The 18,437-nt window shown below is 40.3% G+C and overlaps 1 protein-coding gene across 3 annotated transcripts in view; it reads right to left on the reverse strand.

Moving 5' to 3' along the window:
• The window catches only part of myocd (myocardin), a 714,017-nt gene that overhangs the window by 538,667 nt on the left and 156,913 nt on the right, over positions 1-18,437 (reverse strand). The window contains exon 1 of one of the 3 annotated variants that reach the window (XM_063074259.1): positions 537-872. The exons of the other annotated variants lie outside the window; for them this stretch is intronic. The gene's annotated coding sequence lies outside the window, so the exon portion shown is untranslated. Of the gene's footprint in view, positions 1-536; positions 873-18,437 lie in introns of those variants that run through there. 3 annotated transcript variants of the gene reach the window in all.

Here is an 18,437-nt window from a genome sequence, read left to right on the forward strand (position 1 = left end):
GCATTGTAAAGGCCTACAGAAGTGCAAGTAACTAAAGGTTGAGAGCTTGTCAGTTGCCAGAGACCACAACCTTTGGGTATTATGATGTTAAACTCCTCAGGCCCAAGCAGCTAAGCATATCTTGACGATTCATTTGAGCAGGTGGTAATATATACAAATTGACACATCTTGTACACTGCCTGTTTACACAAATGATGCAGTCCTCCACCAGCCCAGATCTGATACATTTACAAACGTTATTCAACTTTGTACTACATAGCCAAACTCAAGGTCATTAACTCTCCTTTTTGGCATAGAGCCTGTATCTTCCCATTTCATTCTCGAAGGAGTGGTTTTACACCATTAAACCTCCAGGGTAGTATCAGAATGGCAACAATTAACAGTCAGATGATATAATTTCCTTCAAAATAGCACTTCCTTATTTTAGATGCAGAAAAGACAATATATGGAAATCTTCAGTGCAGAGGAAAGTAGATTTTCTTCAGGATAAGAGATTTTCTTTCAAGAAAATTCAAGCAGCTCAGTTTCATACTTACCTTAGCTGTTGTAAAATATGTGGCGTTCTCAGATTAACATCAAGAACGGATATCTTTCTGGAACTCTCAGAATGAGCCAAATGCCTCATCAATGGCCGAGTCTTGAAGGAGATCTAAGATAAGCCTCCTGTGAAAAGCTGTTAATTCTTTACTTCCATGTCCACTGTCCCTGGAGCAGACTGGCCTTTCAGAGGAACCAGAGAGATGTTCAGGATTTTCTGAAGTAAGCCCATAAACCCTCATTCTGAAAATGCAACAACCGTGTCATTCCTTTCTTCAAAAAGGAGGAGGAGAAAAGTGAGCTTTTCCCATGCCTAAACATACCATGTTATTTTAGGTATGAACAACAATGCTTCACACAGATATAACCTTTAACCACTTCACTGCAGAATTCAGTCAGTAGTCTCACGGAGGCAGCTTTCTTTTTGTAGCTGCAAATTAAAAGTAATGTTTACATAGCTAACTTTTTCCCAGCAACCTCGGGCAGAACGAGCTTTTAAATTAAAAATATTTAGGAAATGGGGACAATTATCCACAAAAGAGGCCACAAAGTATAGTCAAAATGACTTTCATAGCCAGAACTTAATTACTTCTCTCAAATAACATTATGGGATGCTTGAAATCCTTCATGCATTAGGAAAGATCTTGACATAACACTCACAACAGAAGGATCAACTTTAACTAATATCTGTAACTAAAATAAATGAGCTGGAAATACACTGTGGTCAGTTGGGAATATATTTCATAACCGGCATAAGGATACAGAACTTCTGTTGCAAATAAGTTTCTAACTGCACCTGTACATAAACTTTGACAATAAACTTGACTTTGAGCTAAAGATGACTATAATAATTACGAGTACAGCTCTCTCCATCTTTGATGACATCTATTGGAAGTGATGCCTCAGGAACATACATCATTAATGACCACCACCGTCTGGGTGTTCCTTCTCCTCTTGACTCAGTCATCAGGCAGGGGAGCCTGAAAACCTACCCCTCTCAAGCTTCAACAACAGCTTCATCCCCACTGCCATGAGGCTTTTAAACCAACCTGAAATACCCTAACACTACCTCTGACTATATCTCATTTCTACCTCAACCTGAGTAAGTTTTCTTGTGTTAGTTGTGTATAATTTATGTAAGTTAAGATAATGTTAACTTATATTTGTCATTTCTATAATGTTCCATGTTGCTATAAAAGTTAATTTTCATGGCAGTTGCACCCTGGGTATGAACACTTGTGACAATGAACTTGAATTTGAATTTCACTATCAGTAAAAAAGTCAGAGTGTACAGAAAGAAGTGTTTCAGCTCACTATGCCCTTGAAAACCTTCAATTACCTATTTGAACTAATCCGCTTCCATTTCTAATTGCTATTGACACTGGAAATCTGTTTCCACATACACCACTCAGGAGAAGCAAGAGGGGAAGTTGGTGCCCCCATTTCCTCCTAATTTTGGCGATGGAGCGATGCTCTGCTTCAGCACAATGTCGATCTCAGGTGTCCTGGATCCTCACAGTTCACCAAGTCCTGCCTGCCAGGCTCCACATGGTTATTGCAGCCCTTGCAGAGAATTTGGGAATTGATGTCCATAAATGTGATATAACTGACACAGGTTGGTTGTGTCCAGAGTATTAGCATTACAATATTTATGTGGTGATATCTATATTTTATTGGCAGTGATTTTCTAAGACTGCAAATTCTTAATATGCTTCATTTTAGGGTTGCTTGGGGCAAATATGTTTTTTGTTTAAATGATAAAACAGATAATCAGAAGAGCATGTTGACTGTCATCCCCATCTCCTCGCTAGTGCATAGCCTTTTCTATAGGAGGACACATGCTCTACCAGTTGAAGCTCTCTGCCAATGATGGTATTGCATTGGTTACAGTGTTATCAAGGTAACCTTGTTTAATTGGTTGCTGCTTCAGTTTCCGGTGATAATGGAGGTGCTGGGTTTCAGGCAGGAGGAGGCTGATGTCAGCATTTTAGTTTGATTATATTAATTCAGAGGCCTAAAAGGAACTTAGCATGTGAAAGGAATTTATTAAACGTTCCAAGTGATTCTATAAATGTGCCATCTATACTTTGCTTTGTTGTGATGTGTGTTGTGATGTGTGTTTTGCCATTGCACTGGTGGAGTCAGGTGGTGTTAGGTTCATACCTGTATTGGTCGCAGGTGTGGTAATTCCCATCATGACGACCGGAAGTACAGTAAATAACTTGGGGATATGTCTGCAGCCTAAGAACATGAGTAAGGGCAGCAGTATCAGATGGAAGCAACTGGCAAGGCTGATTTGTATGGGATGCTGAACTTTGCAAAGCATCATACTCCTTAAGTGCACAAATTGGTGAGTCCGGAGTTCGAAGCCTAATATTCAGGATCCAGTGTCAGTGAGTCTGGAGTTTGAGGCCTAGTGTTCAGTGATTGGTGAGTTCTGGGGTCAACATTGAAGATTGAAGCACAAAGGTTGATCAGAGATACAGAAATCAAAGCCCATTAGGTGCAAATTTCTGTGAGTCTTTGGGGATGTCCAAGTTCCAGTGTCTGCAGTCCAAGTCTACTGGAGGCCAAAGACAGTCTGTCCTGTGATTGAAGAACCGTGTATGTAGGTGGGTGGGTGGAGTAATAACACAGCTTTTTTTGCTGCTTGTTGTGTTCTGGTAATTGATGATGTTCTTTGTTGTGTTTGTTGAGAATTGTTGGCATGCCATGTTTGCGCCAGAAGATGGCAATACTCGCGGGATGCCCCCGGCACAACCTTGGGTGTGATGGCTGTTAATTCAAACTATACATTTCACTGTACGTTTCCATGTACTCGTGATAATTAAATCTGCATCCTGATTCTTGAATCTTGCCAATCCATCAATGTAGTCAGCTTAGACCACTGATCTAAGTAATAGGCAGAGATAAAAATTCAAATAGAGACACAGTAGCTAATTTCACAAATAGACAGTGATTGTAGTCGAGAACCTAAAAAAGTATATGTTGATTGTGCTTTTTGTTCAGAAGTGTTGGAGAAATGAAGGGTTACCCATGCCTGACTCTGCTGGGGCAGAAAATCCCACAAAGTTTGATGTTGGCCTTGAGTTCCAACCTGAAATGAAATTCTTCACATGGTGAAGTGCAACATAATAAATCGTTTAGCAGTGAAGGATAAACATTTCTATTTCTTCTGTAAACACAAACATTGCTGAATTGTTCTGGTGAGATTAAAAGAAAAGTTCACCCATGACAGACTGTGATTCTTTCTGTTGTTGGTGTTTGTGAGAATGAATTCTGTAGCTAATGTTTGTTGATTCATCTACTAATCTGCTCTATTAAATCAACAGATTAAAATTACGTACAACATTTGATCTCGGGCAATTCCTTTATGTCAATGAGTCATAAGTTAACTTTCACATATTTTGTAGCAGACAGATATAAATATAGGCAGATTTACAGTTAACTGTGGATAAGTCATGCCCATAAACACTATAAATGGAAAATATAAATGATTTTATTCGTTAAAATATTTAATTATGGGCCAGATACAACAGAGATTTGAAGTGCATTGAGGAACATTTCAAATTCTAAAGCAAGTAGTTTCACCAGGCTTTAGAGGAGATAAAGAAATCAATGATCTGCATCAGAGCTGCAGATGTAATCACAGATAGTAACACAGAATAAATATAACCGTGCATAAATAAATAGCTTCCTAATCACTAAAATTAATTTTTACAGAGATTTACATGGTGCATTTTACAACCAAAATATTTCCTCATATGACAAAAATCTGAAGATTCTTAAATTACTGTGCAAACATCATCAATTTTTCTTGATAAAGGAGTGATTAAAGGTTGCCTCTGCTGTACAGCACTAGCATCTAAAGGGTCACTATGCAACCCTGGAGACGTGGACCACTTTTCCCATCTCAGCTAAGCAGAAATTCTTGGACTACCACCGCCTTGAAATGTGACAACGGTCAGTTGAGGAAAGGGGTATTTAAAGATCAAGACCTCAGTTTGAGCACAAGACTCATGGTCGACCAGCAGCAGTGATTTCTGACTTTGAATATGCTTCTGAGAGCAGGATTACCTACAGCAGGCGTCACCAGGCACTGAAACAACATCACCATCACTCATCACAACCAGCTCCTCCACATCCAGTGACATTATATGTAAACTAATGACAGCATTCTCCCCCAGACCAACAATCTCAGCACTGGGGTAATGTTTTCATTCAGTCAGCTCCACTGAGCACGCCAGGCCATTAATGTGCCTGACACCAGCTTCCTGTATTGTGAACTCTGTCATGGGAAACGACTACCAGACTGAAAGGGAAAAATGTTCAAGGTTGGCCTCCAAGTCTTCATAAAGAAATGCTGCATCCCAACCAATTCCCAGGAATCCCCAGACTTTAACCACTCAAAGTACATTGAGAATGTCAAAAGAGCAAAATATGGAAAAAGATACGGAAAAGAGAGAGGCAAGACTGTCACGTTGGCAATGTTGGAACCCAAGTGTGGAGGACAGACAGTCTGTTGTAGCGATAACAATGACAGTTTATTCATAATAATTCCAAAAGGACTAGGATTGCAATTAGTGCTAGTCAGGCATCTGGTTGAATAATACAAGTCACATGGAATCCCAGAGCCTATCAAAATAAACATAACAAGTTTAAACAAACAGCACCAGGACACCATATTACAAAGTGTGAATCACTCAAGAAAAACACAAGGAACTTGAAATGATTAACAACTGTTATTAAACAACAATAAACTAGTTCAGGTGTTCTAAAAAACCTCACAGCCCAGTGCTCTCTGGCGCCCCACACAGGCCCGGAGGTCTCATTACAGAGACAGACTAGAGTTGAAAGGAAAGATATATTCTTAATATTATTAAAATGATTCAATATAAAAGGAAGTAATTCCTCAAAGTTATTAGAGGTATTGGCAAAAAACACCCTTGGTTTATGGAATTAATTGAAATCCATGGGAGGAATGTGATCTAGGAATCTCATCTCACCCAACTGTTAAAATGAATAATTTATTGTGTAAAATAAAACTTCTATGTCTCCATAGGTAATCCTACTCACTAAAGCACTAGTCAATCTCTCATACTCTAGACTGCCCAAATGACTGGAAAAAAATCCTGTACTTTATTCTCTGTTTCTTGTTGTAGTGATTTTCATTTTAATCACAGAGCATATTGATACCTCCAGTGACTTCTCTGCCCAAACAGCTAATGCGCTCACTAGGCAAGAAGGTCAGAACAATTACTTTTGCTTTTAGAGCCCTGCTTATTGTGGTCAGCCATCTATCTCAGGTGATGTGATAGGACACCGATGCGCAAGAGCAGATTTAGCTGGTTCACTGAAAACAAAAGGCTCCTTCTGAAGACAGTATCCCCCAACATGAATCACCTGTGCAGGAGCCATTAACAACAACGCAATACTAAGTGGTACTATTATGTTTTATGTCTAAAATCAAATCAGGCACTACTTACACTGTAATGTACAGGACAGTTACTGACAGAGTTGCTGGATTTACCTGTATTGTTGAAATAGAGTTATAAAGTCATAGAAAAGTACTGCATAGAACAGGCCTTTTGACCAATTTAGTCCGTGCCAAACCACTTAAACTGCCTACTCCCATCAACCTGCACTGGGACCATAGTCATCTATATCCCTGTCATCCATGTACCTACCCAAACCTCTCTTAAACATCAAAATCAAGCATGCATACACCACTTGTGCTGGCAGCTTGTTCCATGCTCTCACGACCCTCTGAGTGAAGAAGTTTCCCTCATTTTCCCCCTAAACCTTTCACCCTTAACTAATGACCTCCAGTTGTAGTTCTACCCAACATCAGTGGAAAAAAGCCTGTTTGCATTTAGCCCATCCGTATTCCTCATAATTTTGTATACCTTTATAAAATCTCCTCTCAATCTTCGATGCTCCAAGAAATAAGTACCAAGGAACTTTAAACTGAGATGTTAACTCACTTGATAAGAATCCATACTCCATCCATTGTATCAACTGCCCTTCAGAGATCATTTCTAACTATTGACAGTTCTCCCTTTAAAATTTATGTACTCCGTTAAGAAGAAAAGCTTTAATCAAGCTGATTGCAATAATGCAAGTGTGATAACAGTAAAAGGCACATGTTAAATAAAATCAGTCTCAATTCACCACAGAAAGGTTACAGACTGAAAATGTCCTAAATTAAGCATACATTGGAATCAATTCAGCAACCTGCTTCTAAGAGACCACAAGAGTACAAAATAAGAACAGACTTGGAGCAGTTGATATGAACTTGACCCCTTATACAAGCCGTAGTCAGACTCAAAGATAAACAATACTGAGCCAAGAGACAAAAGATCAAAAGTCACAAACTGTAGGAATTACACGCCCTAAATACTATTTGCTTGGAAGTAAAAAGTGAACAAGTTTTAAATTTCTCTTATTTCTACTCACTATGCACAAGAAAATAATTATACACAGTAGAAAAAGTAAAAAATTAATTGTGACAAATAACACCTGTTATAATCATCAGTAAAAGCATCCAAATAGCAGCAATGCCTGGTTTATTGGTCTTCTTCATTTTACTATATGCAAAATGCACGTGGTTTAGAACTTGAAAGAATTTTTCTATCCTTTACTCAAGAGACATCAAGTGAACTCCATGGAGACAACACAATGCCAGCAACTGTGGTGGCAGTGAAAACAAGTTAAAAGTACGCTTTTTATATCGAATGATTTGCCCATTCTCAAGATGTTGATTTCTTGGCACTGGGTGGTCTCAAATCCCACAGGGTCTTTTCTTCCTTTGCACATCATTCCAGTAAAGTGAAGCAATGTGTTCAAATGAACTCTAATCATGCCCCCATCCTAGGAAATCCCAAAGCACTCAAGAGAAACTGCCCTACAATTGCCATCAGGCACATGCGAAAAGTGTGGCTCAGCTATCATTTCAAAACTCACTGCACCAACGGCAACCCTAGTCGTAAAGCTTAAATAAGCATGTCTGATATGTTCTCGTCTTCTCTCATGTCTTGTACCTAGTAACTGGTCTATCATTGTCACACGTACTGAGAAACAGAGAAAAGTTTTGTTTTGCATGCCTTTGGAAACACAGGTACATTGAGGTAGTACAAAAGGAAAAACAATAACAGGATGCAGAGAAAGTGTAGTGCAGGTAAACAAAGAAGATGCAAGGACCATGCTGAGGTAGATCGAGAGATCAAGAGTTCACCTTTATTGTACAAAAGGTCCATTAAGCAGTCTTATAACAGCAGGACAGAAGCAGTCCCTGTGCCCGGTGATACATGTTCTCGAGCTTTTGTACCTTCTGACCAACGGAAGGAGTAAAGGGGTAAGAAGAGAGAAGGCAGAATGGGAGGGGTCTTCGATTATGTACTTTTCCAAGGCAATGGAAGTGTAAATGGAATAGGCTGGTCCTGGACTTATTTCCTGGCATAATTTACATATCGCTATTTATCTATTTATTGTTTTATTACTATTTATTATTTATAGTGCAACTGTAACAAAACCCAATTTCCCCCGGGATCAATAAAGTATGACTATGACTATGACTAAACAGGCAATGTGGGGGGGGGGGCGGGAGGGATGTGAGAACGGTTTTCATGACAGATTGAGCTTTGTCCAAGACTTTCTTCAGAGTCTTGGACAGAACACTTACCATACCAAGCTGTGATGCCTCTGCTTAGGATGCTCTCTGCGATGAATCTGTAAAAAATTGGTGAGTCAATGGAAGGGTCAATTTTCCCCCGTCTCCTGAGGAAGTAGGGGTGTTGGTGTGCTTTCTGATGAATAAGAGTTTGATGCTAGATCTTCACAAATCATGTGTTTGTGAGATACCAGGGAGTATTCTTAGGCAGTGCATTGGGATCAAGTATGGTGAGGTAAACACTTACACAAACTGGATATGAGTAACTGATATCGCAGTCGATGAGTAGGTTGTGAAATGATGTACACGTTCCACTGCTTTACAGCAGGAGACTTCTTGAGCTTTCCAATGCCAACACAGATGTTCTTTCTCCATTCTGAACAGCTCTGGGGGAATCCCAAGAATTCAAGCAGCTCTTCAAAGTTTTGAGCAAATCCTTATATCTTTTGATTTGTGCCACATTTTACACCAGAAGACCTGTAATGAAGTTGTCAGAATCCACTAACAGCAAAAAAAAGGAATGCATACAGACTGCAATAAATGTATATATGACCTTTTAATGAGGACAAATATTTCCTGCACATTTGAAAAAGCCATTTAACAATGAGTGACTGCACAGCATTCTATTCAAAATTAAGACAGTATCATCATACATGATCCTTCACTGCTGCACATACCATGAAAATATACAAAATTGCCAGTTCAAATTGCCTGGGACAGCTGCTCACAGATCTCCAAATGTGCCCAAACATTTGCTATTGGTATAAATCATCCTTCAGTACCCAGCAGCACATATATTTTGTGGCAAGCAACATTACGTTTTTGAAAGTAATTGGACTCTGTTGTTATTCCTTGAACAAATTATTTCAAAGAAGGGATGTGCCTCAGAGAATGAAGCCAAATTACAGACAGTATATCAACATAGTTGGATTTAATAAAGGTATTTCTTAGGAGCTAAACTACAAATTCAAGTACTGCTTCACTGGGTTAATTTATATCCACAGGAATTCCTGATTTTAACCATGGTTTTGGGGAGAAAACTGGAATGACTCGTCCCCAAGGAAGTAATTTATATACATTTTCAGTATCTGTTGTTGTTCTCTGATTACTTTTATTGTTAATGAACAGGAGGATGACATTAGTGATGGTGGCATCTTGGGTACAGCAGTAGTGTGGCTAGCTTAACCCCAATCTCCAGTGCTGCCTGTGTGATGGAGGCACATTCTCCAATGTAACTGTAGCAATTACTCAAAAAAAGCAAAACCGCTGAGAAACTAACCCTGGGTAATCAACATGTATGATGCAATTTCAAATAACAAATTTTCAAACTGAAAAAGGTATAAGGAAACCAGCAAAGATGAATGATCTTTAAGCAATCGAAAACTAATGAAACTAAATTAGCGATATAATGATCTTAGCGTTCAAATCAGCATAACAATGGATTCTAATTAGCAATATTTCCTCTTCTTCATGTGCCTTGTGCATTACACACTTTGGCGATCATGGCTTTCCACATCGAACGATCCCACGCAGCATCAATGATATCCCGTACACTTAGATCAGTTAGTTCTTTCACAGTATCCATATATTTTCTTCTTTGCCTTCCTCTTCCGCGTTTCCTAGGCATCCGGCCTTGTAATGTAAGGCATTCTATTTCTCCCTTTCTGATGATATGGCCCAGGAATTTAAGTGTCCTCTCATTTAATGTTCTCATTAAAGATCTTTTTGTATGGGCACGTTGGAGTACTGTCTCATTAGTTACCCAATCTCTGTATGATATTTTCAGTGTTCTTCTAAGAAACCACATTTATAGTAGTAGTCATAGTCATACTTTATTGATCCCGGGGGAAATTGGTTTTCATTACAGTTGCACCATAAATAATTAAATAGTAATAAAACCATAAATAATTGTAATACATAAATTATGCCGCGAAGTAAGTCCCAGACCATCCTATTGGCTCAGGGTGTCTGAACCTCCAAGGGAGGAGTTGTAAAGTTTGATGGCCACAGGCGGGAATGACTTCCTATGACGCTCTGTGTTGCATCTCAGTGGTATGAGTCTCTGGCTGAATGTATTCCTGTGCCCAACCAGTACATTATGTAGTGGATGGGAGACATTGTCCAAGATGGCATGCAACTTGGACAGCATCCTCTTTTCAGACACCAACGTCAGAGAGACCAGTTTCATCCCCACAACATCACTGGCCTTACGAATGAGTTTGTTGATTCTGTTGGGTTCTGCTACCCTCAGCCTGCTGCCCCAGCACACAACAGCAAACGTGATTGCACTGGCCACCACAGACTCGTAGAACATCCTCAGCATCATCGGACAGATGTTAAAGAACCTCAGTCTCCTCAGGAAATAGAGGCGGCTCTAACCCTTCTTGTAGACAGCCTCAGTGTTCTTTGACCAGTCCAGTTTATTGTCAATTCGTATCCCCAGGTACTTGTAATCCTCCACCATGTCCACACTGACCCCCTGGATGGAAACAGGGGTCACCGGTGCCTTAGCTCTCCTCAGGTCTACCACCAGCTCCTTAGTCTTTTTCACATTAAGCTGCAGATAATTCTGCTCACACAATGTGACAAAGTTTCCTACCGTAGCCCTGTACTCAGCCTCATCTCCCTTGCCGATGCATCCAACTATGGCAGAGTCATCAGAAAACTTCTGAAGATGACAAGACTCTGTGCAGTAGTTGAAGTCCAAGGTGTAAATGGTGAAGAGAAAGGGAGACATTTCTGTTGCTTCTAAGTTTCCTTGGAGTTCTGGTGTTATAGTCCATGTTTTGGAAGCATACAGCAAGACTGAGATAACTAACCATTCCAATTAGCGAAGTTAGCATTCCGATTAGCAAAGTAGTTAGCAATCCAGTTAGCATTCTAATAACATCCCAATTAGTGATCTATTTAGCGAACTAATGAGGTTAGTTAGCTAACTAGCCTTTTTTTGTGGTCAACAAAAAAGTATCATTCTCAGTGGTTCAACCCCTCTCCTCTAGACTAAACTATACAACGAATCTAAAGTGTGAATGCGTAACCATACTCATTTGCTTCTACTACACTGTAATCCACGTGACGGATTACCATAATAAATGTGTCACAAAATACAAAGCAGACAAAAAAGATTGAAAGGTTCACTTCATTATCATAATATGTATGCAGAATACAACTCTGAGATTAGTCTTCACCAGGTAACATGAAATATAGAAAAAACATGGAGCTCATTGAAAGAAAAGACATCAACCAACCCCCAGCCTGCACGATAAAAAGGAAACAAAATTTCGCAAACTCCAAACCCCACCAACCTCTCCCTCACATAAAAACTAACCACCCACCTGGAAAATGGCAGTTAGAACAGCAAATCCCAAACCCCCAACCACCTCCCTCCCACACAAAAACTGACAGATCCCCCACATGGAAAACACCAACAAGAACATCAGACCCCAAATTCTCAACTTTTCCCTCGCACAAAAAAAAATCACATTTCGCCCACAAGGACAGCAAATCCCCAAACCCCAACCCCCTAACTCACCAATGGGCAACAAGAAAGAAAATACATGACTAAAGTGGTTAGAAAAAAAGATACATGGCTCTGACAGTAATCATGTGTTCCTGAAGGTGTTCCCATTTTCTCCTAGATTCTAAAGGTTTAGGGTTTAACTGGCTGGTTTAAATTGCCCCTAGTATGTAGGTTTGTGGCAGAGTCTATACAAGGCTGATGGGAAATTGGCAAGAATAAAGTAAGCGACACACATAAAAGTTGCTGGTGAACGCAGCAGGCCAGGCAGCATCTCTAGAAAGAGGTGCGGTCGACGTTTCAGGCCGAGACCCTTCGTCAGGACTAACTGAAGGAACTTCCTTCCACATAACAGCAACTTTTATGTGTGTTGCTTGAATTTCCAGCATCTGCAGAATTCCTGTTGTTTGCGTTTTTAAGAATAAAGTTAGATTACTCGAAATGGGTCAACATACTAAGTACTGGAGGAACAGAAGGTCTGGCAGCATAAATAGTAGGAAATGGATAGTTACTGTTTTGGGTTGTCACGAGCCTTCATCCAGACGCACGATGGAGTGGAGATAGCCTGTATAAAAAAGTGGAGAGTAGGGGTGGAACAAGATGATAGTAGAGGAGGTTAACAGGCAGGTGAATAAGGGAAGACAGTGGGAATGATGTCAGAAGCTGGGATGTGATAGTTGAAAGTGACAAAGGGCTGCAGCTGATGAAATCCGATAGGAGCTGAAGGTAGAGCATGGAATTCAGGGAGGCATTTCGATAGGGCAACCAGTGGGGAAGAGAGTGTGAGTGATGGACAGATGGAGAGGGTAAGGGAGGGGAGAAAGATAGGATGAAGGAAAATCAGGAGAAGAGAGATAAGATAAAAGGGTAAAAGGACATAGGGGAACAGTGACTGGAAGTTGAAAAACTCAATGTATATGCTACAAGGTTAGCAACTACCCAGGCAGTAGAGGAAGCCAACAACAGATGTGTAGGTCTGGGAGAAGGAGGAGCTAAGATGGCTGGCCACAAGGAGATCCAGGTGACCACAAAAGAAGGAATGAAGTGAAGCATTCACAAAATCTGCATCTGATCTCACAGGGAGCTCTATCACACAAACCAATCTTCCGTCCATGGACTCACTTTCCACCGCAAGCTGTCGGAGCAGTGCTACCAGGATAATCAAGGACACGACCCACCCAGCCAACACACTTTTTGTCCCTCTTCAAGAAGGTTCAAGAGCTTGAAGACTCGCACGGCCAGATTTGGGAACAGCTTCTTTCCAGCTGTGATAAGATTGCTGAACGGATCCTGACCCAGATCTGGGCCGTACCCTCCAAATATCCGGACCTGCCTCTTGGTTTTTTTGCACTACCTTACTTCCCATTTTTCCATTTTCTATTTATGATTTACAATTTACACTTCTAATATTTACTAATTTTAACTATTTTTAATATCTTTAATATTTAATATTTGTAATCCAGGGAGAGTGAAGCGCAGAATCAAATATCGCTGTGATGATTTACGTTCTAGTACCAATTGTTTGGTGACAATAAAGTATAAAGTACAAGTATAAAGTATCCCTGCACTGCCTGTGAGTGGGGTGCTGAGTGTGTTTGGGCAGAAGCCATGGCTTCCCACCAGCAGCTGTATCAAGCCACAGATTTCAAGGAAGAGTCCTTAGGATTTGGGTGTTGGTGTGGGATGTGGGTATGAGTACAGGATTGGTTCAGAGATCACGTTGGTATGTAGTAGGTTTGTGGCAAGAATCTATGGATGGGAGATAGATTGCTAAACAATGCAGGAGAGGAAGGTGGGAGATTATTTATAGTTGGGGACTGGCAGTGTAGGATCAGGAAATGCACTGAAGTTTCAGATCAGTGTGCGGTGATGTCAGATGAGAATTTCTGAATTGGAGGTCTGATTCATTGTGATAAAAGAACTCACGAGGAACTAGCGGTAGTTGCTCAGGCGGTCCATCTTTAGATACAAGAAACTGCGGATGGTGGAAATCTGGATCAACACACACAAAATGGTGGAGCCCAAAACTTCATTTTCTTCCATAGATGCTGCCTGACCCCTGAATTCCTCCAGTATTGCATGTGTATTGAGTCCACTTTAAAGTTACTGAACAGTTCTATGAAGTCCGATTCTGCATGATAGCCCTTGCTCCAGTACTGGGTCCTCTATATTAGCGTGCATCATACAAACAAGAAACCAAGAACAAAAATCAGAGAACTTCACCATCTACATAATCAATTCTGAATTTCCATCACAATTTACTCCTTTTAGAAACTGGGTTGTGTGGCACATGAAAGTATGTTGTTACTAGATATAGATTTTTTTTTACACTACAAAGATGATACATTCAGAATGATCACATTCTACAACAGACTCCATTCTACATTCTACAATGTTTCCTGTACACAGGCATGAACCGGTTACTTATAAGAATAACTTTCACTCTACACAGACTTTTACTGGTTGCACTGGAGTCTCAAGTTACATTTCAAAAAGCCAAGCTGACCCTTAGCTTGGCTCATCCTTGAACATCTCCCGCCCTCCCACATCAAGGATTGAGGGGAAATAAGGCACAGGGATGCATTAAAGTACATTTTCCCAAATCTAGGTTTGAAGTAAAATATTGATTGACGGGAAACAAACATATCTGTCTCTGTGCGGGGGTGGGGGGTGGGGGAGGGGTAGAAGAAAAATATAAAATGGAAATAAAAAATTATTTTTCCTTATTCAATTCCTTGATGAGTATTGATATTCTGAAGAATTATTAGAGCATTACCCTGAAATATTACTGAAGCAAATATCATTGTCCTGAAATAATAAACTAATTTCGTATTTGCAGTTGAATTTACAAGGAAAGAAGCTATTAAAACGTCTTTCGTCTTAATTTCTCTAAAAATTTGATAGTATATCAGCGCACCCACAAATATTGCTCATGAACTTGAGATTGTAGTCAGTACTGAAATCAAACTACATTTGCAGTGTATATTTGCAGGCCATTTAGATGCATTTATTTGGCTTTTACTACAAAAAATGTCTTTTGGCACCTTCATTCCAATAAATTCTTAACATCAAAAGAATCTGCTCTGAGCTCATGGATTCTAATTGCATAAAGGTGCCTGTTTGAAACTTGTGATGCCAAAAAGAAATCATAGAGCAATGACCCAAAACATGCAGATATTGTGAATCACAGAACCCACACTGCACTCAAGCTCAGGTACCTCGCAGGCATCGCTTCCCTGCCAAGAGCAAAACACGACAACCTTAACTCAATCAAGAAATCTGTGTTGAACTAAATAGCACAGTTCATATCCACATGATATGGTTTGAAGCTTGTGTTAAAGTATTAGCCCAAGGGAATATACTTTTGTTTTGTGTGTGTGTGTGTGTGTGTGTGTGTGTGTGTGTGTGTGTGTGTACGTACATGTTGGTGTATGTAGGTGAATTTTTCTAAACGAGGCAATGCTCATGGGAGGTTTTAAGTGAAGCTATCCTTACGAATTCACGAGCTTAGGTCTAGCTGTCGAAAGTGCTGGCTGGGATCAAAGTATGTGATTCATCTGCACCCATACAGCCCAGTGCAGGTGCAATCAAAATGAGCTACCCTCCAACGAGTCATTTCTAGTGCACAAGCGTTACTCCAGATCCGATGCAGCACTCCCCCACCCACCCCCCGCCAAAATACAGTAAGATAAAGAACACAAGCTTGGAAAGATTGCAATCAGCTATGACAAAGTATGGAGGAGGATTGACACTCTGATTTTTAGATTGGCTCATGATATCTTGATACACTACACCAAGGAAGGAGAGGTTCTCAAGAAATGGCATGGTACCACACTTAACATATGTGTTCAAGATCAAAGAGTACTTCAGCAAATCCTATTTCTCAACTATCTCACACATTGCTCCATTGTATTCATCCCCATTTATGACAAACCTAATACTCATATGCTCCTCAATGACCTCAGAGACATCATCACTCCAAGTCTATAACTTCACCTCATAGATTCCATACACTATCATCAATTCCACCATTTCAAGCACATCACTCAGGCAAACTAAAAGACACTCCTTAATACGTTTCCCCGCCATGCTAGAGATGACAGTGTATAACAAGAGCCAGCAACAACACACCAAGAACAGCCAAACCCAGGCTGATTGACTCAGAGTACTGCCACTCAAGTTCCAGCTGCTACTGAAACTGTGACCAATGGTAGAACCAAAAGTTGTGAAGATGATATGTAGTTAAGCATACTTCTCACTACCCATCTTCCTCAATTCATACTTATACCTTACTGTGGGACGGCTCGGTAGTGTAGTGGTTAGCACAACACTTTACAGTGCAGAAGACCTTGGTTCAATTCCTGCTGTGCCTGTAAGGAGTTTGTACGTTCTCCCTGAGACTGTGTGGGCTTCCTCTGGGTGCTCTAATTTCCTCCCACAGTTATTAGATGTACCAGTTGGTAGGTTAATCGGTCATTGTAAATTGTCCTGTGACTAGGCTAGCATTAATTTAGGGAGTTGCTGGGCAGCGTGGCTCGACGGGCCAGAAGGGTCTACTCCGTTTTGTAGTTCAATCAACCAACAAATAAATAAATAAATTGCAGATAATGTTAGTGCCTCCCATCTTCCACTTTCTTGCCCTAACCCATCTCCATCTCATCTTAAGGCTATCACTGTGGCATTCTTCCTTCAGGCAATGAGAGTTTCCCAATTAGACTGGTGGTACTGAGGTCAATAGTGTTTGGCGATATTATATCAATGGTGACAAGTTTCTCAAATATATATTAGTGACCACTTTATCTGTGCATGCTACACACTATAGCCACAGTGCACCAAACATGGAGGGAGGGCTGTTTTGGGTTGTACATAGGTTAAATCAGTTATAAAACAGTCTTCCTTGTCCTGGGTGAAATCAATTTTTGTTTTGATTTTAAGAACAGCAAATGCAGAGGAGTCCCCTCGCCCTTCTGACAGCGGGTGCAAGAAGGACATTGAAACTGGGGAGCTGAGCCTCTTACTGCATATTCTCCAGCTTCTGATATGTTGCTGTCTTCACAGTGATGACAGAATACTAAGCCATCAAGCGTTCATGGGGAATGGTGGTGGGGCTGGGGTGGTGATGCAGGTATGCCAGCTGCATATGCCAATTGAGAATTCTACCAAAAAATTACTATACATCACAAACTTGCTGTTAATCATCTACAACGGAATTGCCTTACATATGAATGTAAATAAATTTAAAATGGCTTCTCACACATATTCTGTTTAACACTTGAAATAAAATTCACTGTTTGAACTTCTTTTCATTAAAAAAAGCAATATTATGGAGGCTATCCAATGGCTAGACTGAACTAATTTACCACTGAAACTAAAATCATTTAATTCATAATGTCAAATGGGTACTATAATTTATTCCTGTATTCTGGATCTCCAACAGCACTTCATCAGGTTTAACAGAACTGTTGTGAATCAAAATTGAAGGCTTAATATTATTTTATAGTTTTGCCGGTTGTCTGAAAATTCTGGATGCCAAAACACAAGATAAACAAGAGTTTACTGTACATTGCCTGTCTACAATAATTATGGCTGATGTAGTCAATGGAAGCCCTCAGAATGTTATTAAGGGGGACACTGTAATGGTAATGGTGCTGAGTGGGAGTGGATGGTGAATATATTCTCTCTTATTGTGGACCTTTATTGGCTGGCAGTTGTGGGTCATGAAAATTAAATTTGTTTTTACTAGCAAATGCCCAAATATTACCTAGTTCCCATTATACAAAGTATGCCTCATTTTATTACCTGAGCACAAACAATTAGGGATCAAGTTTATAAGCCTTCCCAGAGACCAGAGTTGAACTCCTATCACTCCACCTTCCTTGTTTCTCCTCTCTTCCTCACTTTCTTTCTCATGTCACACAGTGGCTAAATCTATAGATCACTGACAGGACTGTGGAGAATGAGAAAAGCCCCACGAATTAAAATGTCCATCTTAGGTGTGTATATGCAGTCGATTCATTACTATAATATACCATTGATGATTCATTACTATAATATACCATTGATGTGTTCAACATTATTGAGAGATGCTATATATATGATATTAGAAAAGTATAGAAACATAGAAACATAGAAAATAGGCGCAGGAGTAGGCCATTCGGCCCTTCGAGCCTGCACCGCCATTTATTATGATCATGGCTGATCATCCAACTCAGAACCCAGCCTTCCCTCCATACCCCCTGACCCCTGTAGCCACAAGGGACATATCTAACTCCCTCTTAAACATAGCCAATGAACTGGCCTCAACAGTTTGCTGTGGCAGAGAATTCCACAGATTCACCACTTTCTCTGTGAAGAAGTTTTTCCTAATCTCGGTCCTAAAAGGCTTCCCCTCTATCCTCAAACTGTGACCCCTCGTTCTGGACCTCCCCAACATCGGGAACAATCTTCCCGCATCTAGCCTGTCCAATCCCTTTAGGATCTTATACGTTTCAATCAGATCTCCCCTCAATCTTCTAAATTCCAACGAGTACAAGCCCAGTTCATCCAGTCTTTCTTCATATGAAAGACCTGCCATCCCAGGAATCAATCTGGTGAACCTTCTTTGTACTCCCTCTATGGCAAAGATGTCTTTCCTCAGATTAGGAGACCAAAACTGCACACAATACTCCAGGTGTGGTCTCACCAAGGCCTTGTACAACTGCAGTAGTACCTCCC

The sequence above is a fragment of the Mobula hypostoma genome, chromosome 22, assembly GCF_963921235.1.
Source record: "Mobula hypostoma chromosome 22, sMobHyp1.1, whole genome shotgun sequence".
NCBI classification, from domain to species: Eukaryota; Metazoa; Chordata; class Chondrichthyes; order Myliobatiformes; family Myliobatidae; genus Mobula; species Mobula hypostoma.